We start from the raw sequence: 26,440 nt of genomic DNA on the forward strand, positions 1-26,440 counted from the left end.
TTGCCACTAACATGACTCATCCTTAACATTACTATTGATTTTTTTGCTGCTGCTGCTGTTATTTATGGTTTAATTCCTGCCCTTTTTTTACAGTAAACACTTTTGTTGTTCTTACAGTTAAGTGGGATAGCAATTTTTAACAACATAGCTAACACAACACTATTTAGTTCAGAATATCTTTCAAATTTGCCTGATTGACAGCTGCTTTGGGAATGTAATGATACTTACAACTCTTTAAAGTTTAAAGAACATTGCTTCTACTGTGCAGTTTTCCCTTGGTTGCTACACATGATGCTCTATGCATGTCTGAAAGCAATTTCCATGTTCAGGGAGTAGGATCATAGATTGGATTAGAAATTTAGACTGGATGCAAGGGCCCCCTCTTCCTTCTGTGGCCCCTGGGTCTATCCCTGATGAAGCAGCAGAGCGTTCTAGCAAATTAACTGGAGCACAGTGTGGACAAAATTAGGAACTTTATTCTGGGTCAGCCTTCACCAGCTTCCACCTTTCTTCCTCCCTGAACACTGACCATGCTGGTTGGTGCTGGCTAGCTGAGTGCTCTGCAAGGGACAGGACTTGACTTGGAATGCAAATGTTCTTAAAAGGAAGCAATAGACAAAAGTGACATTCCTATTGTTGAAGGCTGGACTAGGAGGAAAGGCCATAACTCACCTTGCATACAGAAGATCCCCAGTTCAATTTCTGGCATCTCCAGGTGGGGCTGGAAGAGACGCCTCGGAAACCCTGGAGAGTCCGTGTTGACAATACTGAGCTGGATGAACCAATGGTCTCCCTTCGGCCTGATCCAGAAGACAGACACTTATGTCTGGAGCCTGCACAGAATCTGTTTACTGAGCTAAGGCATTCAGACTGAAGGGACAACAACAGCCCTGCAACAACTGGCAGCTGGCCCCAAATCGACAACAATCTCTTTTTTAGAAAATGGCCATGAAGGCTGGCAATCTCAGTAGAATACAGTACAGTGGTACCTCGCAAGACAAAAAACTCGCTAGACGAAAGGTTTTTCCGTTTTCGATTTGCCTCACAAGACGAAATTTCCCTATGGGCTTGCTTCACAAGACGAAAACGTCTCGCGGCTTTGTTTCCTTTGTCTAAAAACAAAGACATGTTTTGTTTATAAAGTTAATTTATTTTCCCTTCAATTTTTGAACTGCTCTTTACAGTATGTGTGACTTTAAAGAGCAGTTAATAAACTGTTGTTGTACCAAATTTGGCTTTGTTTCGACTTTTTTTGACCATAGGAACGCATTAATTGATTTTCAATGCATTCCTATGGGATTTCGTGATTCGCAAGACGAAAAATTCGCTAGACGACAAAAATTGCGGAACGAATTAATTTCGTCTTGCGGGGCACCACTGTATAAGCAACTGTATGAACTTCCGTTACTTTTTATTAGATATTAGTGTTACTTCTGTTAGATGCTATTTTTGTGATTGCACTTTACATTTTTAAAAATTGTTTTCAATGTTCTATTTTAAATCATTGTAACCCACCCTGGGACCTTAGAGTGGATGTGGTTAATAAATTAAAACAGCAACAAACAAACAACAGCTGAGTTGTAGTTGTTTTGACTAAGAGGTCTCCTTACTCATCAAATAGGAGAGAAATATGGATCTGTATTTATTTCAGCATCTGTATGCTATATGCTTTTGTCTGCTTTTGTCTGTCTGTCTGTCTGTCTGTCTGTCTGTCTCTCTCTCTCTCTCTCTCTCACACACACACACACACACACAATGAACTGAATGAGACCTGATACTGTATATGGCAAGCACTGACAACTCCACACACAACTTGCGCTTCTCAACAATCTTTGCCTAATTGCAAAGGCTACCACCCTGTCTCAAAACATTCTCCTTGCCTGGCATGTTTAATTGAGCTCCTGAGAGGCAGCATCAGGAAGACCAGGGAGATAAATTACAGGGAGTTCCATTGGTTCCCCCAAGAATCCATTGATGTTTCATAAATCCAAGTCAGGACAAATCCAATTGAGTTACCATGCTGAATTAACTGACATCTAAATGGCATTCATGTCTACAAATGGAATAATTAGAGGCCCGAAAATGGGATACATCAAGAGTTATCCCAAGTGGCAATAGCGATGCATTTACATTCATGCAATCAACTGTGCTTTTTAAAAAAATGAAAATAACAGAAAATAACAGAAAGTCATAAAAAGAGGGGGCAGATGTAAGACTCAATTTGGGGCTGATAACCAGATTTTAATTATTATTATTAAGGTTAAACAAGAACAACCCTCTCCGGGTTAATGTTAATTACATCTCTGTGCCCTTTTTTATTATTATTTATTACAAAATATTCTTCCTTGCCCTGATTTCTTCATACTTTGCTTAAGGATACACCACAGCTTTGGGTTTTTGTTCCCTAGCAATGAAGACAATACTCCAAAAGAGTTCTTCTTTGTTGCTGGAGTTTCAAGGTGAATGCTAGCTGTACAAGACAGACTAGTCCTCAGCACTACTATGTGGGGCAGTCACTTCAAAGGAACAGCATTTTACAAGTCAAGGAGAGAGTGTGCTAGAGACTTGCAGTATTTTTGCAATACCTGATTGACTTTAGCTATGCCTGAGTACATAAGAGGGTCCTGCTGGATCAGGCCCATCTAGTCCATCTTCCTGCTCTTACAGTGGCTTCCTGCAACAGTGCTGCTTTCACAGGTTGAAGCGGTTAAGCAGGGATATATATGGTAAGGTGACCTTGCAGGTAAGCTGGTCCTGAGTTGTTAAGAACTCTGTACACTTATATAAAAAATAAGTTGCTTTTGGGGGGAGGGGGATAGCTCAGTGGCAGCCTGCCTGCTTTGCACGCAGAAGGGATGAGATGGCTTACATCTCACAGTAATATCCATGATGTCTGTCATGCACCATGCCTCTGAATGTCAGTTGTTGAGAATCATCAATGGGGAGTCTACTTGAGAGGCTCAACCTGTGGTTCAAGCTGGTTGCTCTAGCTTCAGACCACATGGCTCTCACAAGCCACTCCTGTGAGTTCCTGTACCAATAATTTAGGAACTTTCATCACTTTGTTACCAAGCCAAGTTTTACTGCCTGTGTGACTTTTTCTGAATGCTATATGGAAAAGCACATGAACCTGACCTTTGGAGAGTTTGTAAGCAAACCATTTTTAACTTACCAAACATGATCTTCTTCGATACTTGGGAAAGAGGAAAACTTTGAAACTCCCTTTAAAGGACACATGTTACTGTTTTTCAACCCATATTTCCATGCTTTACTGTGCTTCATGTTTTGTGAACCTCTGCTGGGGTTCTCAGCAGGGTTTCTCAGCAAAGAGCACTTGTCCCAAACTTGGATCGGGGCATCTAGGAATTCTCTTCTCTCCTCCCCCCCCCCCTCTATATACACAGCGGTACCTTGGGTTACGTTCGCTTCGGGTAACATAAATTCGGTTTGCGAACGCAGCAAACCCGGAAGAGTATACTTCCGGGTTTCGCCACGTGCGCATGCACAGAAGCACTCTATCACGTCATGCGCAGAAGCGGTGCCTCTGGATGCAGACTTTTTGGGGCAAGTACGGACCCCTGGGATGAATTAAGTTTGTATCTGGAGAGTCCACTATATATTTCTCCTGCACCAACAGTATCTTCATGGAGCCCCTATTCTTTTTGCCACAGTTTTCAAGGCATGCTCCCAGAATAGTGGAAGAATGTACTACATACCCACTGCTTGCATTACAGGGCAAAATTGGGTGAGGTGACAGAGCTATTTGCATTTTGCCAAACAGGAACTTTAGAACTGTGAAACTGCGGGAAAGGAAGCTTTAACGTTTGCTGAATGAAAATTATATCTGCCACCTGTCTCCTACTCCAAAGGCTGCAATTTGTTTTGGACACATCAGTTTTTCCCTGGAAGCCTAATGGACACTTCAAGAGTGGATGATCATTGGGTGAATGGTACAATGGTGTGTGTGAAATTCAGATGTAAGAAAACAAAAGAAGACAATGTAAGGACAACCGAATCAACTGATAATCCCCAAAATGCTTTGAAAAATGTTATTGTGCCTGCTGAAAGGGTTAACTCCCTCCCCCAGAATAGCAGGTCCTGACCAGGAGTCTCCCTCGCCTTTTAAATTTGATTCCACTCTGCACCACATGTCTTTTAAATGGTAGAAATCAAACTCATTGTGGAACTCTATTTGTTTCACACTTTTGTTCCCAAATAATAAATTTTATTAATTCGCATTGATTGTTGCCTAATAAAAAAAAATCTCTAGGTGGTATTACACAGTGAAATAGATGAAATTAAGACACCATAGAACAGCAGTGTGGGTGAACTTTTTATTTTTATTGTGAGATAAGGTGAAGGTATACAGTAACTATAATACGCAGCATAAATTGAAATTTTGAGGAAACCATGGAGGGAGGGAGGGAAAGTCATAGGAATAATGATTGATTGCTAAATCTGAAATGCTGCTGAATTGTTTATTTGTTGAAAATTTATTTTTTAAAAATATAAAAGAAAGAAATTAAAATGCCATACAACAGGTAAAAAAACACAACCCAATAAACCGTTAAAAAACCAACAATAGTACAACAGTAAAATCTGGCCATAAAATCTGGCACAGACACAGTTCAAACTCCCAGCAAGTAATAAAAAATGAGTCAAGTTACAAAGCAAAAACCCCAATATTCTGCTGTGATGAAAATGAAATAGCAGTGATGCCAAATAATATTAGAGATGTTAAAAGACCCGGGAGAACAAAGTACATATGTCTTGTTGTTATTAATATATAGTATAATTAGTGTGTGGTATTTTACAGAGTACGAGAGGTCTCATACCCAGGAGCACAATACAAAATTCAGTAGAAGGGAGATGGCAGTGAAGTTGAGAGAAGCTGAGGCAGGACTCAACAAGGGAAGCAAGAGGCGCTATTTCTGTCCATCAAGGGCTGTATGAAGAGAGGAAGACAGATCACGATCCTGGACATGTGAATTTAGCCACACATAGTTCATACATCCTAGTAACTATTTCTTTACTTGTATTTTTATATTGTATTTTATTCTGTGAACGACCCTGAGATCTTGTGATGAAGGGCGGTATATAAATAAAAAAAAATAAAAAAATAAAAATAAATTTAGTGCCAGCCTTGTGGTTTAAACTCCTTGCTTCATCTGAAAGCGTGCATGACCCAAACTGTGTGCATATCTTAAACTACAGTGAAGCTGTGATCAAATCAACATAGCTACTTGAGATAATGGATTCCTCTAATTCAGAAACCAGTCTAATTTGCATGCATATTTTATTTATTGCACCAATTAAGTTTGGCAAATACTTTGCAACGAGGTTCCTATGACCTCATAATTTACCATTTCTCCTGGGACAACAAGCCCAAATTAGCACTTTTTGAATAATTTTGCAATTTCCCCTCCAGGAAAAAGAAATACAATTTTACCTTAATGGATTTATTGTTTGCACATACCTTGCCTTTTACTGATTTTCAGTCCAATCTGTAGCCCAGCAAAATAGGTATAGCTTGTTTTAAATAAGCTTAGCTCCTGCGAAGTCCATGAGAGTAATTCAGTTTACAATGAACTACTTTTTTGTATGTATAACCAACACTGGTTTGGGAACATTCCTTGGATATTTCATACTTGCTTTGACAAAATAGATATCCAGTGTTTTAGCAATGAGCCTTGCAATATAACAATAGCAATCAGGAAACGTTTTGGGGGGCGGCGGGGGGGGGAGCACTGGGTGTTCCTTTAGAAAAAGAAAGCATTAAAATAAATGGCCCAAACCAGGCTGTTGTGACACTAATTTTTGATGTGCAGACATTTTCCTGGATTGTTCTTTGTTTTGTTTGAAGCATTTGGTATTCTGACTTTTATAGGGGCGTTGAGAAAGGGGGAAGATGGTGAGAGATGGGACTACCTTTCCGCAAGTCTCCACAGCTTGTGACCTCAAAGAAGAGGCTCCCCCATCACACTCAGTGTACACCAAGCCCTGTATATCCTTGCAGTCTCTGGCAGGTGACCTCAAGGTGCTGGGTTTCAAGCCATCCCACACACCTGGTGGACAAAGTTTGGTTTAGCCTCTAACCCAGGGCTCAGCAAACTTTTTCAGCAGGGGGCTGGTCCACTGCCCCTCAGACCTTGTTGGGGGCCAGACTATATTGGGGGGGGGGGAGAGAATGAACGAATTCCTATGCCCCACAAATAACCCAGAGATGCATTTCAAATAAAAGGACACATTCTACTCATGTAATAACACGCGGGCCAGATTGAGAAGGCGATTGGGCCAGATCCGGCCCCTGGGCCTTCGTTTGCCTACCCATGCTCTAACCCTTCATTTCCTTTGCACTGTGCTCTTCATGAACTTTATCCCCCACCACAAAATTTCGGCTTTAAAAGAGATCCAGTGCTTAATTTCAGTGCTTAATTGCTGTGGACTCCAGCCACTGGTGTTGTGTAGGCGTGGGTGTGGGTGTGTGAATCACAGCTGTGCACAACAACCAAGTCTTGATTTGAATCCGTATCTGTAGCATTTAGAAGCGACTTGATCTGTTTCAGATCTGTTTCAGACCTGTTCCGCGTCATTCCAATTCAATCCATTCTTCAAGTCTGATCTGTAAAGCTGGAAGTTCTGTTTGCCTCTGTTGACTATGAAGGGGAATCTAAAAATCATCCCCAGCCTTCACACAAATTTATGAAATTTGCAGGCAAGCGAGCCCCTTCAGAGGCTTTAACCTGCCAATTTTCAGGCAGGTGCATCCAGAGGATTTTATGTAGGAACATTTTCATTTTTTTAAGTCTCTAACTTTTTATTTTCTGCCAGAATTCAGGCCTGGTTACCTCTTCTGAGAGGATGAAGCCTGCCAAAATCCAGAAAGTGCAGCTGTTTCCCTGTAAGAGCAGGCTTTGCCATTTGGGGAAGGGGAATTCCCTACCCTGGTTTCTTTGGGGGCCAGAAGTTTGAAAACTGGGGGGATGAGGGAGGTGTCCCTGTGTCAGAAATCTGCCAAAATTCAGACAAATGAACTCCAGGTGCTATTGTGCTAGGTGATTTACCTTTTTATTAATAAACTGGAAAAATCACATTTTTTATCTACTGCCTCTCCCTTTTCAGCAGTACCCTCTGTGAAGACAATGAAAGACTTACAATTTTTAGTTATTTGCTAGGAAAAGAACAATTGATAAAGCATCAGGCCGCCACAGTTAAGTCACAGTTAAAGTTCTGAAGAGAATGGGAAAACTCTTGTTTTCTTCACTGACAGAAACAGGGACTGAAGACACGCCTCTTTACCCTGCCTTTCAACATTTGAGATTTATACTTTTGAACTCGCCTTATTTTTGTAGTATTATGTTATTTTTAATATTGTGCTTTATTGTTGTAACCTGCCCTGGGACGACAGGGCAACAAAGGCAACCAAAACTACAAGATCCCTCCCCCAAATCACAGTGATTGGAACAGGCTCAGAAAATAATTCATTGTGATTAAAAGCTAGACCTGTCTGTCAAAATGAGAGCGCCAGCCCCATCAGTGGCGTAGCGTGGGTTGTCAGCACCCGGGGCAAGGCAAGTAATTGGCGCCCCTGCCAGGTAGAGGCAGAGAGCTGCGAGTGCGAGCACACACCCCAGATGTAGCGCCCGGTGTGGCCGGCCCCCCTGCACCCCCCACGCTACGCCACTGATCCCCATCCCCTCTCCTTTCCCTCCCCGGGGATTTCCTCTGTGAGCTCGGTTTTGGTTTCTTGGAAAAGAACAAGGTCGTGTGTTTAACTTTTTGGAAAAACTGAGGCCCCAGAGTGACATGGAAGCTTAGAGGGTCCCTGATCTGCCTTGCTAATGGTGCAATCCCAATGAGGCTTGTGAGATCAGGACCCAACACAGCCTAATTCACCTCATCAGAGGAACATGCCGTGTGCCTGTTTGGAGAGAGGAGGCCTGGGAGTTGTAGTTCACTCAGTATCGGAAACCACCTCTCTAGCTTGTCATGGTTTCAGGCTTTGTCTGAGACCTTCCAGAGGTCCGTCATTGTCCGAAACAGGATTAGGTCCCAAGTCTTCTGCATGTCCATTTAAATGGGTGACTCTGGGTTCCAGAATTATAAAAGAGAGGGGAAAACATTCTATCCAACTCTTATCTGGTTTTCTTAACTTCTGGGGCAGGCACACACCAGATGAAAAGACGGCCATATTTTGTTGTGGTGGTTTATCAAATTTCTATTCTATATTTAGTGTGAGGAGATACTGAAATATTTTTATTTTATTTTGAAATATTGGATTGGGAGCCATGTGTTTTATATCAGTTTGATGTTATTTATTGTTGTAACTATAATATAAAGGCTTTTTTAAAATAGAGAAATGCTTATTTGCTTTTTCTTAAGGGAAAATCTCCTGAACATTCAGCACCTGTGACGCAGATAAACAAAGTTAGTCTAAACCTGAGGAATACAAAATTGTTTATATGTAATAAAACATGACGGTGCCGATTTAGATAATGCACAATGGACTTTATTAGATTACCTTTGCATTTGTAATCATTTCCGGGCGAGTGAGGGTGAGATTTGTGGAGGTTCATTTCAAAAAAGCAATAAAATCATTCCTTTTTTTAAAGGAAAAGATTAAAGGTTCAGCATGATTGACATCTTGTCAACTGGACTACATTTGCCATGGCGCAATATTTTTTTGAACGGAGCAGTTGACAGTTGACAAGATTTGCTGACTACGATTCAGACATGTTCTTCATGCAATACATGACACCACTGTTCATGCAGGACACAGCCTAAGTGATTGTTTATCAGTATACAAAATACAGAGCAAAACTGTCCCAGAGGAGCTGCAGCCTGAATAGTATTAGCCGTGCTTTAAACTGCAATGAATTCCCAGTCTGATTCACGATGAGGTTTCAATTTATACCACATTTAGAGTAAAGGGAGATGGGAAAAAGTTTCTCTCAATATTTTATTCTGTTGCTCTCATATATTATCTACACATAGTAAATTCCTGCACTCTGCTAGGAGGGTAAAAAGCAGTAGCTTGCAAAAGTCTAAAAACAGACAGGTCATGAGGCCGCTTTCTTAACAGACAGGTCATGAGGCTGCTTTCTGCCTAAACCAGCTACTTGAAACTGCTGATGCTAGCTACAGGTCAGAAGGTCGCTTCCTGCCCAGCCAGAAACTGCTGTTAACCAAAAAACCACAAGCAAGATGTTTCCTGCTCTACTTCTGCTTTTAAGTAATGCAAGATAAGAAGAAGATACGAAGGAAATGCTTTGCTAGCAAAAGAAGACACGTGCACAAGGAGGTGGGAGGGAGTGTTTGACTTAGCAGAAAGACAGAAATGTTTAAGCAAGCAATAAAAATATGTTTAGCAAGCAAGTCTGCGGGTATAAGAAAGTCTGTTGAAGTGTCTTGCTCTACAGCCAGTACATTTTTAGGAACTATCCAACAGGCTGTCTCTGAGTACAGACCTTAACTCTGTGCACAGAATTTCAATAAAACTCTTTTCTCCAAAGAAGAAACTTTCCTGGAATTTTTTTATTCTCTTCTCGGCCCTGGGGACGCGGGTAAGCAATTCTCTGGCAAAGTAAAAGGCATAAGCCTACAGCTTGGTGCATTGGCCGGGAATTGCCCCACCCCAGGAGCCCCGGGGAGGGCCAGGCTCAACCAAGGTGAACAGCTCCGATCGGCGTTCGCATTTCCGGTGCACACCCTGCCAGTTTGTAGGGGGAGATTGCCACACCGTCCTGGAGCAGAGACATCTGGTTGAGGGAGAATAAGAGGACAGAACGGCGCCGAGGGGACAGGTCCGCAGCGAAAAAGGTAAGCCCGAAGGAAAGGGCTAGGGGCCCGAGGGAAAGGGCTAGGGGCCCGAGGGAAAGGGCCAGCAGAGGTCTGATCAGCCTCACCTGGTAGTTGGCAATAGGGTGCCCGGCAGTAAGAATGCCACCAGGAAAGGAATTGGTAAAGGTTTGGGAAAGGGAATGGGGCAGAGGGAATTAAGTGTTTTGTTGTGTGTCAGATACACCAATGGATGAATTGTTGAATGGGGCCAAGGCTTAGTGTCCCCTTGGCCGAGCGATTGTAGGGTTGTGCATTTTCTGACAAACTGTAGCATGTGGAGTGTGAGAGAATTTTGAAAACCCAGTTAGGAGCGGTAGTATCTGAAAAAATAGGGTCTGGAGCAAGCCAATGTATTCCTCTGGAATGCTTTTTAAATAACTGGAAAACTGCCACGAAGAGTGATGATTCAAATTGAAAAACAGAGACTCAAAACTTTATGTGAGGTGGACTTGCCAACCCAGGGAACTGCGTGGCTTTGATTTGCAATTAATCAACCTCCTGTGGCAAATCAACCCCCTGTGGCAAAATATATTAAATGTCCACCCAGACCAGATCCCCTATATCCTTACATGGAAGACCAATGTAAAAAAAAGAATCTACCATGGCTAAAGTCTTGCTGTGACAGCAACACACAGAACAGGATTTGTACAGTGAAGCCTCTGGTGTTAGAAGACCCAGAAGATGAGGAGGGGGAGTGATTAAGCCACCACCTTACACTCCACCAACAGCCCCTCCAACCCCCCCCCCAGGCCAAGATCAAGAAGCACAGGGAAGTGCTGGTGTAGGGGGAGGAGGACCTGCGAAGGAGGATAGTGAGACGGAAGATAACGAAGAGTTTAGGAAGACGCTAGATGATATGAATCAAGGAAAGAAAATGTGGACAAAAAGACAGAAAAAGAGACTAAAGGAGTTTGCAAAGCCATTTGAGGGAGGAGTTGGATGTAAGCCCCTTGTTAGTCAGCAGAATGCTGCACCCCTGAAAAGAGGAAGAGATGGCAACGTAAGTGGGGACAGGCGGCGAAGAGAGTTATGTCTCACAGACAGTATGAGAAAACCAGGAAGGATCAGGCAGCTGGAGAAATGCCCCTTCAGAGGGTTCCCCTGTCCCAGCTGGACAAACGGAGGCACAGACAGCATATACCCTTTTCAAGTGCAGATGTTTGTAATTGAAGAAATCAGAACCCCTCTTTTGAGGAGAATCCAGCAAAGATTGTAAAATTGTTTGAAGGGATTTTTTTTAAAACCTATAATCCCACTTATGATGATGAACAATATCCCCTGGACTCACTACTAATTACAGAAGCATTGTTTGGCCACTGCATGAGTCAACTAGGGGAATAGAGAAGGATCCTTTTTATATGGGACAGGGAACAGCAGCAGGCTTTTCAGGATCTCAAAGTGACATTAAACCCCAAGAAGCCTTTTACCCTGTTCATAGATGAAGACCAGGGGGGTAGCCAAGGGAGTCTTATGCCAGAAACTGAAAAATTGGCAGCAACCCGTCGAATACTTGTCAGAGAAGCTAACCCCAACAGAACAGAGGTTGCCCCCCCCCCCGTATGAGAGTGATTGTGGCAGTGGCCACCCTACTCACAAAGGCAGATAAATTCACGTTTGGACAGGACACCAGCTGTGTAACTCCAAGAGGAAGTGCCAGATGCTGTTATTACATTCACGCCTGAAGTTTCAGGTTACCACAGCCCTTAACCTAGCTACCTTATTACAGGTAGGAGAAGGTGAACAAGGGAGCTGCCCACTCAGTCTTACCTGTGCCTGTAACAAAACCCACAAACCAAGTGGTTAATATAATTGGAGCCACAGGTAAATCACAAAAGGCCCCGTTTTTGCAGTCTGTTACCTGCTGCCTAGACAAATTTTTGTATATACCAGAGTGTCCCATTCCTTATTGGGCCGAGACTTGTTAATAAAATTACAAGCCCAGATTTCCTTCCAACCAATGGGGAAAGTAATGATGACAACTGGACCAGCAGGAGAGTTTTCTTTAGAAATACCCCTGAGAGACCATTGATGCTTGATGATGGTAAAAGAAGAGGAGGGAATCCTCCCTGTTAGCCTGCTTCATGATGTTGACCCTGGACTATGGGCGGAAGATAAAAACCAATACCCCATCCCACGACAATCACAGTGAAACACCCCACTGTTGCCAGTGAAGAAGGAAGATGGTGGGTACTGCATATAGGCCCCAAAGTTCTGGAAAATAGGAAAGGAAGAACAGGACTTTGAAAAACCACTGACCCAAGAAACAGGGTCTAATGTTCATGTTGCCCTTGGCTTTGCTTAGATTTTGTAGCCTCCCATTGAAACGTATTCACTTGTCACCCTTTTGAAGTGATTTGGAAGACCGGTTCCTTATGTGTGCATGCTTTCACCTATCCCTGCTCAAGATGTGGAATTGAACAATTATGTACAGTCTCTCTCTCGAGATTTTCTCTCTCAACCCAGGCCCGAACTCCTTGCGTGACCAGTTTAAGCCAGGTGACGAGGTGTGGATAAGACTGGTCCCAGGCACCACTGCAACCGTGCTGGAAGGGCCCATCTGCTCTCCACACCCACAGCTGTGAAGATCGCTGGCACCACCCCTTGGGTCCACCGCATTCAAGGAAGAAAGCTGCTTCAGATTGGACTGTGTCTCAGCATCCTGGAGATCCCCTCCAGTGACGACTGCCTTGCTGATATCACTCCAGAGGCTGATATCTCTATGCACGGTGAAGAATTGGATGGGAGGGGCGCCCGCAGGCAGCGCCCCCAACGTAGACATTTGTTCTCCAGCCAATTTAGAGGCACCACCAGAACTTTTGATATTGGTACCGGAACTCACTCCAGATGATGTGGAACCACGTTACACCCTTGATGAACAGCAGTGGACCAGCCAAGAAGGAGCAACGCTCCAGGAAGGACCAGACAGCCGTGTTTTTGTACCCCAACGTCTGGCCAGCACAATTGTAAAGAATTACCACGAGTCCACCCATTTGGGAGGCCCAGCTGCTACAGCACATCTTGGGAGAATATTCTACCTCAACTAACTGCTGCTATATCTAACTGCTGCTATATCCCAAAATGTGCCCTGTGCGCCAACCAAGAGACTGAGAACTATCACCCTTTGAACTTCTATATGGCAGGCCAACCCCTTTCATCCGAGGCATCCCCGCCAGTTTGGGGCAGATGGGAGATCACATCACCCAAGAACAAGTGCAATCCCTGTGTTTGTTGTGTGTGTTTGCTTCCTTTCCAGGTATTCCCTCGAGCGTACACCTGCAGTCCCGCGGCAGTCTCGCTGAGCCGGTTCACCAGTTCCTCTGAGTGACAGCGTCTGGCGACCCCCTTCATCCCCAACTGCAGTGAAAGCAGTCGAGGTGATCCCCTGGGTACATCACACCATCTGAAGAAGGGTGTCTGGACTTGCAAAAGAAATCCTGCTGACCCTCTGAAGTTGATCATCACCTTGTGTCTGACGCTACCAGGAAAAAAGCGTTAGGCCACGGGCAACGCGATCCTGCGACTAATCATCACAAGGACAGTTACAAAGACTTTCTCTTTTCTCTCTTATTTTCTTTATTGACTTGCTCTATGTCTTCTTGCCCTGACCCTACCGAACCATACCAACCCTATTGGCCTGCTGGCCTCTGCTACGACTGGTTCGTCTTGCCGGTGGTAAGAGATGGCGTGCTCCTTGGCTATTGGAAACTGGGGTCTGATGAGATTACCGTATTGAGACACCCCACTACCCCGTTGTGGCTCCTCTCCCACACCACTGACCAGCACGCGTGGACAGTGCTCTTACGGGAAGCTGCAGAGACGATCGAAATCTATCTAGTTCTGTACCGCTCTTGCTGTTGTGGGAGGGTAGTCGACTGTTATCCGGAAGGTAAAGCACTGTACCAACCTCATTTGATAGACCAGGTCCTACTCTTAACCCAGGTCATAGATGGGACAGAACCTATCTTAATGCAAGTATTGCAGGGGTGGGAGCCTTAGCCAGGTGTGCATTGAAATTACTAAACAAGTGCCAGTAAGAATTGCCACCCCAGGATTTCAGCTTCCATATGCTTTGGTCACTAGGGAGGCAGCACGAGAGTTCAATCCACCCAACAGGGCTAATAGAAAAATTGACCCACATAGTGGGAGCATCAGCTCATCGGTGGGCTCTCATCCTTGAGGCTCAACAGGTAGTCGGGCACAAATATCAGTGGGCTCTTCAACAATGAGCACACCCCCTGAATATTGGTGGGAGGAACCATGGAGATATTGGGTTTGGTGGATAGGAGTGATATGTACCGCCCTTGTCATATGGATGCTCTCGTATTTCTGTTGGCATGAACGGTATCGTATTTGTGGGAAGAATAGGCCCAATAATGCTTCTATTGCTTTTCTGCTTCTGTATACCCTGCTTAATGCAATGCCTGCAACATATGATGGGAAAGATGATGTCTCGCATGATGAGACCTCGCGTGATTGCTGTAATGAGAGAATATAGACCCCTACCCCAGAACGAATCTAAGTAATAGATTGTTCAAAAGAAGAGGACGGAGTAAAGGGAGATGGGAAAAAGTTTCTCTCAATATTTTATTCTGTTGCTCTCATATATTATCTACACATAGTAAATTCCTGCACTCTGCTAGGAGGGTAAAAAGCAGTAGCTTGCAAAAGTCTAAAAACAGACAGGTCATGAGGCCGCTTTCTTAACAGACAGGTCATGAGGCTGCTTTCTGCCTAAACCAGCTACTTGAAACTGCTGATGCTAGCTACAGGTCAGAAGGTCGCTTCCTGCCCAGCCAGAAACTGCTGTTAACCAAAAAACCACAAGCAAGATGTTTCCTGCTCTACTTCTGCTTTTAAGTAATGCAAGATAAGAAGAAGATACGAAGGAAATGCTTTGCTAGCAAAAGAAGACACGTGCACAAGGAGGTGGGAGGGAGTGTTTGACTTAGCAGAAAGACAGAAATGTTTAAGCAAGCAATAAAAATATGTTTAGCAAGCAAGTCTGCGGGTATAAGAAAGTCTGTTGAAGTGTCTTGCTCTACAGCCAGTACATTTTTAGGAACTATCCAACAGGCTGTCTCTGAGTACAGACCTTAACTCTGTGCACAGAATTTCAATAAAACTCTTTTCTCCAAAGAAGAAACTTTCCTGGAATTTTTTTATTCTCTTCTCGGCCCTGGGGACGCGGGTAAGCAATTCTCTGGCAAAGTAAAAGGCATAAGCCTACAAGAGTACTCCAGGTTCAAGTAATCACTGCAGTAATTAGCTTACTTCCAGTCCTCCAAAATAAACCCACTAATTTTTGCAATCAGCCTTCATTTGGTTAATCACCAGTTTAATTGATTTAATTACTTTGATCTGCAAAATTAGTCAAGTGTAAATACTGTTTTGTAAACAGACTTTAGCTCCAAGCTGTAATATAGGGAATTCTAATTCAAAGCTAGAGTTAATAATAAAACCAACACACACAATTTTGTCGTGGTATCCAGCAGTTTTAAGTCTCCAAGACACAGATTCATGTTTTGCTGGAGTTTGTTGAATATTCTGTAACGACACTGACAAAACAGACTGGATACCTCTCGGAGCGTTTTCTAGGCCCGACAGAACAATTCCCCATGCAAACAGGCACAAGTCTTCCTTCTGCTGTGCAAAACAATTAACTCTGCAAACGCTTTTTTAAAAAGCAACGCTTAAAGGTGTTTAAATGAGGCTTAATTAAAGAGTAGCATTAAATTGCAGTTAACTCCATTGTAAGCCCTGCATGGTTACTGAAAACAACTGCTTGCATTGGACAAAGCTGGTAAATAAATTCTCTAGCCTTGGGATGGCTAGCTTCTGTATTTGTGGGGAGCCAGGGTCAGAGGTGCAATATCCCAGACAAACTGACTTGCTCATAGGATACTGGGTTCCATAACAGACTGGGTACTTACTAGGGGTGGGAATAGGCAAATCCACCCATTTTTGTTTATCTCATTTTTCCAATCTTAAGCTCAGTTCTCCACATTTCCACAGCAGTCTGCAATTATTTTTTTACGTCTCCATGAAAAATTATCAGCATTTTAGTGTGAATTTTTCCGATTATTATTATTTGCTTTTCCTGCTCTTCCTCCTCCTCCTCCTCCCAACTTGTCCGCAGACTGGGACTTAAGGGGGCTTACACAAATTAAAACAACACACATCAAATGCTAAAAGCTTATGAAAAATACTGGTAATAGTTAAAAAGTAATTAAAGTATAATAGAATGAAAACAGTCTTCACTTGATGGCTGAAGGAGAACAAGAAGGGAGCCAGTCTACCTTCTCTAGGAAAGGAGTTCCAAAGTCTGGGAGATGTCACCGAGAAGGCCCTCTCCCACATCCCTACCATGTGCCTGTGAGGGTGGTGGGCCGAGAGAAGCCCCCCCCCCCCAAGTTCTCAGAACCAGGCAGGTTCTTATGGGAGAATACAGTCCTTTAGGTAGCCTGGGACTAAGCCCTATAGGGCTTCAATGATTATAACAAGCACTTTGAATTGTGCTTGGAAACAGACAGGTAGCCAGTGAAGCTGTTGCAACAAGGGAGTTGTATGCTCCCTATAATCTTCCCTGCTCAAAAGTCTGGCTACAGCTCTATGGACCCATTGGCGTTTCCAAGCACTTTTCAAAGGCAACCCCATACAGAGTGTGCTAAAGGACCCCATGATGGTTAAGTCCAGCCAAAGGCGACTCTGGGGTTGCGGCACTCATCTCACTTTTCAGGTCAAGGGAGCTGGCGTTTGTCCACAGACAGCTTTTCTGGGTCATGTGGCCAGCAGGACTAAACTGCTTCTGGTGCAATGGAGCACTGTGACAGAAACCAGAGCACACGGAAATGCCATTTACCTTCCCACCAGAGCGGTACCTATTTATCTACTTGCACTGGTGAGCTTTCAAGCTGCTAGGTTGGCAGGAGCTGGGACAGAGCAACGGGAGCTCACTCCGTCGTGGGGATTCGAACCACCAACCTTCCGATTGGCAAGCCCAAGAGGTTACGGTGTGCTACAGTAATCTAAAATGGATGTAGCTGATATAAACCTTTTTGCAAAGCTCTGGGTTGAAGAATGGCATTGCACAATTTGGAGAAGTGTAAATTTCAAGTGCAATTTTGGCAGATTCACCTTCCGGTGTGAACTGACTGCCTCCCCCTCTGCAGGAGGCTGGGTTCAATGTTATGGAAGTCATTCACTCCGGAGCAGCATCCAAATACATATATTTGGATATCATGATGACCTACAAAACCCAAACAGAGATGTATCATTAAAGCTTGGAATAAATGTATATTTTTCTTGCAGCTATATATTTCCTTTGCGGGTGAAATGGTGAGGAGACCTTTGATTATTGTTTCTTGTTGATTTTATCATTTGGATATTTTAAAGAGCTGGCTGGTTGGTTGGTTGGTTGGTTGGTTGGTTTGTTGGTTGTAAGTCACTTTGAGTTGCCTTGGACAAGATAAAGTGACTAACCAAATTTAATACATACATACATACATACATACATACATACATACATACATACATAGTTGTTTTGCTGATTTCTGATCATTTTACTGTTTTATTCTCTTTGTGAATTTCTGAGGGTTTTTTTTTTTTTTTACAATTGACCAGTGTATAAGTTTTATGAAATAAATATTTAGATCTCTTTCACTGAAACCAAAGGAGCTTAGTGGGTAAGACAGTCCAGGATCCAGGATCTTTCCTTCCAGCAGAAGGCATAGGAAGATGCCTTGTGCCCAAGTCACAGCCTTGGCCCATCTAGATCTGCACTGTCAACATGAATGGGCATTGGCTCTCCAGGTTTTGAGGCAGGAGTTTATTTATTATGTATTGCATCTGTGGCCTGCCTTTCCCCCAATGAGTGGTGTACATGGTTCCTCCCTTCCTCATTTCATCTCCACAACAACCCTGCAAGGTAGGTTAGGGTAAGAGGCAGCGACTGGCCCAAGGTCACCCAGTGAGCTTCATGGCCAAGTGGCCATTTGGACCTGGGTCCCCCGCTGTGGTCTAAACCACTGAGCATAGGGCTTGCTGATTGGAAGGTCGGCAGTTCGAATCCCCGCGACGGGGTGAGCTCCCGTTGCTTGGTCCCTGCTCCTGCCAATCTAGCAGTTTGAAAGCACGTCAAAGTGCAAGTAGATAAATAGGTACCACTCCAGCGGGAAGATAAATGGTGTTTCTGTGCTCTGGTTTCGCCAGAAGCGGCTTAGTCATGCTGGCCACATGACCCGGAAGCTGTACGCCGGCTCCCTCAGCCAATAAAGCAAGATGAGTGTCGCAACCCCAGAGTCGTCCGCAACTGGACCTAATGGTCAGGGGACCATTAATCTTTACTAGTCCAACACTCTGGGCACAGGCTGTGCCATCCACTGAGCCACAGGAGGCCTCCCCTTAGGGATGAGTCACAACAAGCCACAGCAACAGTCCCTGTAGCTCAATAGTGTCTACATCAGGAGTGGGCAACCTTTCTCCCACCACAAGGGCCATGTTAGTGGTGGGCAGGATCAGAGCCCTCTCGCTCTTAAGAGCACTACCATTCCACACCACTTCTCTCTGAAGAATCCTAAGTACTGATGATGTGAAGAAAAGAAGTCCCCATTCCACCAAACCATATATTTTCATTTATTTATTTATTTCATAAAATTTATCCACCACTTTATTGTAAAAACAACAACAACCCTGAAGGCAATTTACAAAAGAATAAAACAACAGAATTATTCATAAAAACAGTTTAAAACAATTTAAAAATAAAATCAATTATAAACCAAGAACAGATTAAAATATATGTCAACTGTCTACATATCTGAGTAGGCATGTCTACATAAAAATGCTTTTAGCAGGTGCCAAAAAGAGTACAGTGATGGTGGCTGACTGATGTCAAGAGGCAGGGAGTTCCAGAGTGCAGGAACCGAGCGCAGAGTTGCACTGATTTCTTGCAAATGAAGAAGGCTATTATGTGGTGGCTGTAACAGTGCCAGTTCCACCAACTGAAGTACCCAAGTGGGCATATATGGTTGCAATCCTAAAACACAGTTACTAGGGAGGGAGCCCTATTGAGCTCAGGATTGCCCTTTTATTGTCTGCATGTTATCACGCTGACTTAGAATCTGATGGGGCCTTGTAAAGGACAGAAATGAACATATTGGAGTCTAGCAACAACACACTGCTATTATTATTATTATTATTATTATTTAAATTGACAAGACACAGCCAACATTTGGTGCATTTTTAATTTCTACTAGGAAGAAGTGAAGAGGTTGTCACCCAGTTGTATCTGGGTTGTTTGGATGCTTCCAATTCACAGTGACCCTAATGATCAAACTGAGGAGACAATATTAAGTCTGTTGTTCTGTAAAGAGCCTTCTGTTTCTGCCCTGATATTAGAGAGTAATATGCCCCAAACAGATTTTTTTCCAGGATTTCATCTTGTCTTTTAGACCAGATCGGCATGTTCAAAGCAATCCCACCTTTTCAATAGTCCTCCCCCACTCCCTTGAGGGCTATCATATGAATAGCATTTTCTGGAGAGGAGGCAGTCTCAGCAATGAGCCCTAGGAAAAGGAAAGGGGGGGAAACAGGACCCAACAGAATAGATTGCATTTTTTCATCATGTTCGAGTTATTTGATTCCCCCTCCTTTTTTCTTCTTCTGCCAATGGTGCTCTTGACAGGGTTGCAAACTACCCATTGGGCACTCATTACCCAGCACAGGAGAGGGGGTTTCCTTGTAAATATGCATTAAACTGCGGTGGTGTTTGCCTCCACTTCATGCTGTGACTGAACTGAGGCAAAAACATGCTTGCTTGAAAGCTGTCACAGGAATGTTTTACTGGCCTGATGTTACTACCTAGGACACACACACACACAAACACACACACACACACACACACACACACACACACACAGAGAGAGAGAGAGAGAGAGAGAGAGAGAGAGAGAGAGGTGTTAGCAGAAGTGGTAGTGGTAGTGGCATCCCCAGCTAGCACGGCCATTGATCTTGGTCCAGCAACATCTGGAGCACCACAGATTCCCCAACCCTGGTGTATGGGAAACCCACAAGTGGGACATGAGGGGAACAGGGCTCTTCCCAATTGGGAATCCCAGAAGCCAACATTCTGAGGTGTTCTTAAAGCCATCCCAGTGGGTGACCATCACTACCTTTTCTGGTAGTGAATTCCATATTTCTAACAATGAAGCACTGAAGATGCACTGCCTTTTGTTTGAACTGAATTTCTTCGACTTCATGTGATGACCCCACCAGATCCCAGTGTTATGTGAGAAGAAATAAAAATCGCCTCTCTGTCTGCTTTCTCCAAACCATGTTTGATTTTATGTACAATGGTACCTCGGTTTAAGAACAGCCCTGTTTATGAACTATTCGGTTTACGAACTCTGCAAAACCGGTAGTGTCCCGGTTTGCGAACTTTACCTCGGTCTAAGAACGGAATCCGAACGGTGGAAGAACACCGGCAGAGGGAGGCCTCATTAGGGAAAGCGTGCCTCAGTTTAAGAACGGACTTCCGGAACGGATTAAGTTCATAAACTGAAGTACTGTACCACTGTACCTTTATTATATATCCCCTTTGCTCACTAAATATTCCAAACTGAATACATCCTATTAGTAAGATACTCTTACAAAACTCACAAAAATGCCATCATTAGACTTCTGCCAGCCTTTGATTAGCTATGGATTAATAAAGCATATCATTATTTAACAACAACCACCACCTGGGCAAGAACGCTTTTAGTTCTGACCCCACCCAGCACTGCCATGCAATCTCCAGATGATTGCTCCAAGGGCTGTCTGTCCCTTTGGCTGCAAGGGGATTCCCACCCCAGCTGAGGATGTGCTCCAGAACCTTTTGTAATATAACAGGGTTGCATGGCAGACAGACTGATGTGGAAAGTGTTCCCTGATGGCTTGAAAACCAGTATTCTAACTTTTAAAGCCAGGGCTACCTCTACCTACCTGAATGCTAAACTCCAGGCAACCTTTCCACTATTTCCCCATCTCCTCCCTCCCTCTCCCTCTCCCCCTCCCACAATGCTCCATAGTCCTTGTGTAGCTCCCGTGAATATTCAAATACTGTAATTGGAGATGATTTACATTGTTTTGAATTAGCTAAAATTCCATTGTTAAGCACAAATGCTGCTCCAGTAAATCATGGAGCTCTTAATGGGTCCGCGTGTTCAGGTTAGTGAGCCTGTTCAGATTTATCGTGCTCCCAGGGAGCTGACCAGTGTATTACGCTGCCTGCTGCTAGGTAATATGCATGACACATTTCTAGACACTAATTCATTTATTTAATAGAAGCCATATGCAAAAACAGGAGTTCAAAATGAGGCTGACAAAGAAGGTATAAAAGTTTTATTAATCCATAGCTAATCAAAGGCTGGAGGAAAGCATCTAATGGTGGCATTTACAGACCATATCGAATGTGAATAAATTATTTTTTTCCCCTAAAAAAAGAGAGAGAAAGAGAACTCTTATAATAGGATGTATTTTGTTGGGGACATTTATACTTTTAATTATGGAGGCAATCAATTTACTGGAGGCAGCTGGCTGAGATAGACTTTAAAAGAACCAACTCCAAGCAGAGAGAACCCTTTCATCATGTTTCTTAAAACCTTCCCCATTACTCCTTCTGCCTGTACTTGAAAGCTGGAAGAACCAGAAGATTTGTAAGGATGCCACCCAAAGTCTTGGGGGTCAAAATCTTGGGTTTTAGAACCCATATCAAAATTTATTACTTCCTGGGCCATCCAACCACAGATAGTGGCCAGAGGGTGGTACTGCAGCAACCAGCTTTGGAGAAGTCACAAACCACATTACTTCTGACTTGGCTTCTCAGCAGCTTCTTGGCTGGACTGTATGGTATCTCCTTGTTCAGAGGCAGTCTACCACAAAATACCAGTTGCTGCAGAACAAAGGAAAGCTGTTGCTTTCAGGCTCTACTTGTGGGCTTCAGGGAGGCATCTGGCTGTTCACTGTATGTCACAGGTCGCTGAACTAGATGGGTCTTTGGTTTGTGCCATCTGGGATAGGTGAGTAGTTTGCCTGGTACTTGTCAACATTCTGAAGAATCAGGAGGAATATGCCAATGACGCAAAACTCGGAGGGAGAATTAGCACTTCAGAAGACAGGAACAAAATCTAAAGCAACCTTGATAGAGTGGGATACTGACCTGAACCCAATTAAGTGAAATTCAGAAGAGATGAATGTGAAGTTCTCTATTTGGGGAGGGGGGAAGAATGCAGCAAGCCACTTCTATGTAGGCTTCCACTATTTTGGGTGAACTCATAAAAGTATTATTCACATTCACAATAAGATTCTAACTTAACCAGAGAGATTAAAAATGAACAATTTTTTTTCTTATTTCATTAACACAAATTTCTCACAAATTTCTCAAACTAGGCCAGTTCTTTAAAAAGTAAAAAACATTAGAGCTATACTGAATATTTTCCCGTTTTGATTGTTGGGTAGAAACTAGCAATTTTGGTAAGAGCAATCCCCCCCCCGCCCCCAGATAAGCACTTAGGTTGTGTGAATACTCACTCTTAGAAGATGGTGTGGAATGATTCCTGCCCACCTCAGACAGCTGGTTCTCCAGTGATACTGTTCTCTGGTGCTGGTGCTTCTACGTCCCTCTTCCTGTGATTCTGCCCAAACAGAGGTAATGGGGCAATTAGAATGATGTCACAATGTTAGGCAGAATATTAGATTTAGCTACAATATGCTGTCATGGATGCTAAGTGAGATCAACTGGGAGTGATGGAAAAGGAAAGAAGGAAGGAAGGATCTTTTTTCAACTCCCCCCCCAAAAAAAAATGTTTTCCGAAAAAAGCTGTGAATAGTGTCAATTCAATTTTAATAATTGTTACTGCAAGTGGTTTTGGAGAAGCCTACATTTGATTTCTCCAAAATTTCTGCTCAACGGCAACAGAAAATGTCTCAGAGATCACCATCACTGCCTTAAATCCCCAATCAAGTTAACATGCACTCCATAAACCAGCTGGACAAGCAAGACAATGTGGAAAGACTAAAGGTTAAGTATGTATGATTGACCTTGAGGAGGCCGTGTTGTACAGATCATTAAATATATCGTGCTCTTCCGCTTCAGCTGGTCGTGGAGGGAAAGTGCCCTGGGAACATTATTCGGCACTGAGATCTTTCTACCTACCTTATTGTGACACAAAATCAATGCCTACCCCATATCCCTCATTTCCTTGGATTATTGCTGGCTTTCTGCTGCTTTATGGAGCTTAGTCAGTGCAAAAACCCTAAATATGCACCCAGGGGACTGCCAAAATATGCACTCAGATTGGGTGCATTAGCATATAGGGAAGTCCCTGCCATTGGCTGAGCAAAAGGAGGCTTTGCTTTAAGCAGCCAGATGTGTAGAAGGGGTTGGGATTCTGTCCACTGGTGCTGACTTCACCTACATGTATTCAACAGACCTTGTCACCAGCCCACATTCCTCCTGTTGTCCAAGCAACGAAGTAGAGGCATAGCTCAGCGGAATAGAAATTATAGTAGTCAACCAATCCATCATCTTCTGTATGTTCTTTCTCTTCAGTCTAGCTCTGTTCGTCGCCCCCCCCCTTGAATAAAGGCCCTAGACTTTTTGCCTTCCTATGTAGAACCAGAGAACATCAGAAGAGCACAGCTGGTTCAGGACAAAGGCCCTTCTTCTCCAGCATCCTGTTCTCATAGTAATCAACCAGATGCCTATCAGAAGCTTGCAAGCAGGACCTGAGTACAATGGTGCTCTTCCAATTTGTGATCTCCAGCAACTGGCATCCAGGTGCAACCCTAAACCAGATGAACCAATGGCCAGACTTGGCATAAGTCCTAAATCACTCATGGGAGACGCTATAGTCCACGGGAGCGTAAGAAGAGCTGGCTTCTGAATCAGACCAAAGGTCCATCCAGTCCAGCGTCCTGTTCCCACAGTGACCAAGCAGATGCCTACAAAAAGCCCACAACCAAGGCATTACTGCTCCTCTCCCCACCTGTTCCCCAAAAACTGATCGTCCACATTTCCCATTGTCCCACAATTTCTTCCATTTAGTCTATGACTTTTAGGCATGGGTCCAAGAGGTTTTTAATTTGTCCCAGCATTTTCTCCAGGGAAATCCACAAACAACAACCTGAGAAAAACCCAATTGACACTTGTTTTTTTCTGAATCAAGAGTAAACAGCTGGTTTTCCCAGGGAAAGCAATGGGACTAAAGAAGAACCTCTTAGACCCATGCCTGGAAGTCACAGACAAAACAGAAGTGTGGATGAACCCTGATACATACTACCTATGAAACTAGAGATTGTGCACAGTCATCAGGTCTGCCACGACCCACTGATAGCCTTATTCTACATGAGTTGGTCAACCCCCATTTTAAAACTGCCCAATATGGTATCAATCACAATATACTGTGATAGTATATTCCATAGTTTAGCTATACAATGGGTGGCTAAGACTTTCCTTTTGCCTGCCTTGACATCAGAGAAGGTGCTCCAGTCCCCATGTCCCTTCTAGTTTCATAACAATCCATATTTTCAGGGGTTATCCAAGGGCAAGGTCTGCATTAGGAATGGGGAATCTATGGGCTCCAGATTCCATTAGATGGTGGGTTTGGGATGGTCATATGGCCAGTGGCTGGGGTGATTGGAGTAGTGGTCCAGCAACATCTGGAGGGCCACAGGTTCGCCTCCTCTGGTCCAGCTCAAATAGATCTGAGTCAGGTTGGTACATGGACGGAATATCCTCTGAGAAGCAGGGGGTGGGCACAGTGTGCCACTGTCAGTTCCATTGTGGAGGGAGGGTGGGATGTAAATAAAACAAATAATCAAGGGTGATGAAGAAGACCATGGTGTGGCAAGTCAAAATCCACACAGAGGTGCGACTCATTTAAAATCAAAGCCTTTGTCATCTGTTCCAGCCCTGTGTCCGCCACAACTCAACAATCCAGTGGGAAATGGCAGCTCTTTCTTTGGAACATGGCAATATTTATTGTCTAACCCGCCTGTTCACATCCGTCAGCCGTGAAAAGTCACCACTGCTTTAAAAGACAATCAGTTTTAAGTAATGCCATCCATCACAAAACAGAACAGAGTGAGCAACATTTCCTCAACTGCAATGAATTATACAAGGGTCAGCTCACTGGAGTCGCGGTTGGCAACACAAACATTGGCCTCAGGTAGGAAACCTATCTTTCCAGCTGTTCTTATCCATATGGGTTCAATGAACTGCAGACGTTAGAGGCCTTTAGCTTATCGAGTGTGGCTGCTGGAGCTATTCCATCTAACTGGCATCATAAAACAACGAGGGAGGGAGGTGAATGCAATTCATCTCCCACTCATCTGGTTGCCAACTGCTGACAGAGGAAGAAAATGGAGATGTAAGAGAAGTCGACAGATGTGGTGAAGGAAGTACAGGTGCTCCTGTATTTGAAAACAGGCAGGGATTTAGGATACATCACCTGCTACTCAGGGGCATATGGAACCTCACACTGGACTAGTTTCTTGTGCTTTGGGGAAATGTTATGGTCACTGACATCATCATCATCATCATCAATGCCCTTTGTCTCTTCAGATGAGACAACTGAAGCTCACACAGCATTTAGTCTTGAGCCTCATCCCCTTAACAGTGACTTTATACATGAAATACTGACTGGCTTTTTCAGGGGAGGGTGAAATGGAATATTCTGAAAGAGGGAATGGCTGGAACACTAAACAGCAGCACTTTGTTGCAGCCCCCACTAGTCTTCTTCCACATTTTATCTTAAGACTTTGACTAAGGATGGACTTTGTTGCTTCAGTATGAAGCAAGCTTTTTCTCTCTCCCTTCCTCCTCCTTTGCTTAATATTGTTTATATACTGCTATTCATTAAAATGAATATCAAAGTGGATTACAACAATTAGACATAAAACCATACCATTAAAAAGAGGTTTTTAAAAGCTAAAATCACAAATAAGCAAGCTGTTGTGGAAAGATGCCTGCATAGGCCTGACTGAGTGGAAAGGTTTTCAGCAGAAGTTTAAAATTTGAAACAACATTTTTTGAATCTCTGTGGGTAGAGCACTGCACCATGCTGCATTGATGATACCCAAAGCTTGGTATATTGTGACTGTCAAATGAGCACCCCCAGCTCCTGCACTTGAGCTCAATGATTGATATAAAGGTTCAGGTGGTCTCTGTGTGGTCTGCAGGACCTAAGTTGTTCAGGGCTTTGTTGTTCAGCAATTAATTCAAAGACCTTGAACCTTCGGCCAGCACAGATGCTTTAAAATTGTGTTGCTGCTGACCAGATGTTCAGCAATCTGGCCGCCACATTCTGCACCAGCTGGAGCTTCTGAAACAAGCCCAAGGGCAACCCCACATAGAATTGTAGAGTTGGAAAGGACCCTGAGGATCATTGAGCCATGGGTTTCCCAAACTTGGGTCTCCAGCTGTTTATGGACTACACTTTCCATCATTCCTGTTCACTGGTCCTGCTTGCTAGGGATGATGGGAGTTGTAGTCCAAAAACAGGTGGTGACCCATGTTTGGGAAACCCTGATCTAGTCCACCCGCCTGCAATGCAGGAATATACAG

At 43.7% G+C, this 26,440-nt stretch overlaps 1 long non-coding RNA gene across 1 annotated transcript; it reads right to left on the reverse strand.

Moving 5' to 3' along the window:
* Positions 1–19,439: 19,439 nt before the first annotated feature.
* LOC308573592 lies at positions 19,440–25,395 on the reverse strand. The gene is made up of 3 exons (XR_014002116.1): positions 25,326–25,395; positions 22,405–22,508; positions 19,440–19,695 (listed from the first exon to the last, which is right to left on the reverse strand). It is a non-coding gene; the product is annotated as an uncharacterized lncRNA (long non-coding RNA).
* Positions 25,396–26,440: the final 1,045 nt, after the last annotated feature.

Source organism: Podarcis bocagei, assembly GCF_964188305.1.
Source record: "Podarcis bocagei genome assembly, chromosome: 14".
Lineage (NCBI taxonomy): Eukaryota > Metazoa > Chordata > Lepidosauria > Squamata > Lacertidae > Podarcis > Podarcis bocagei.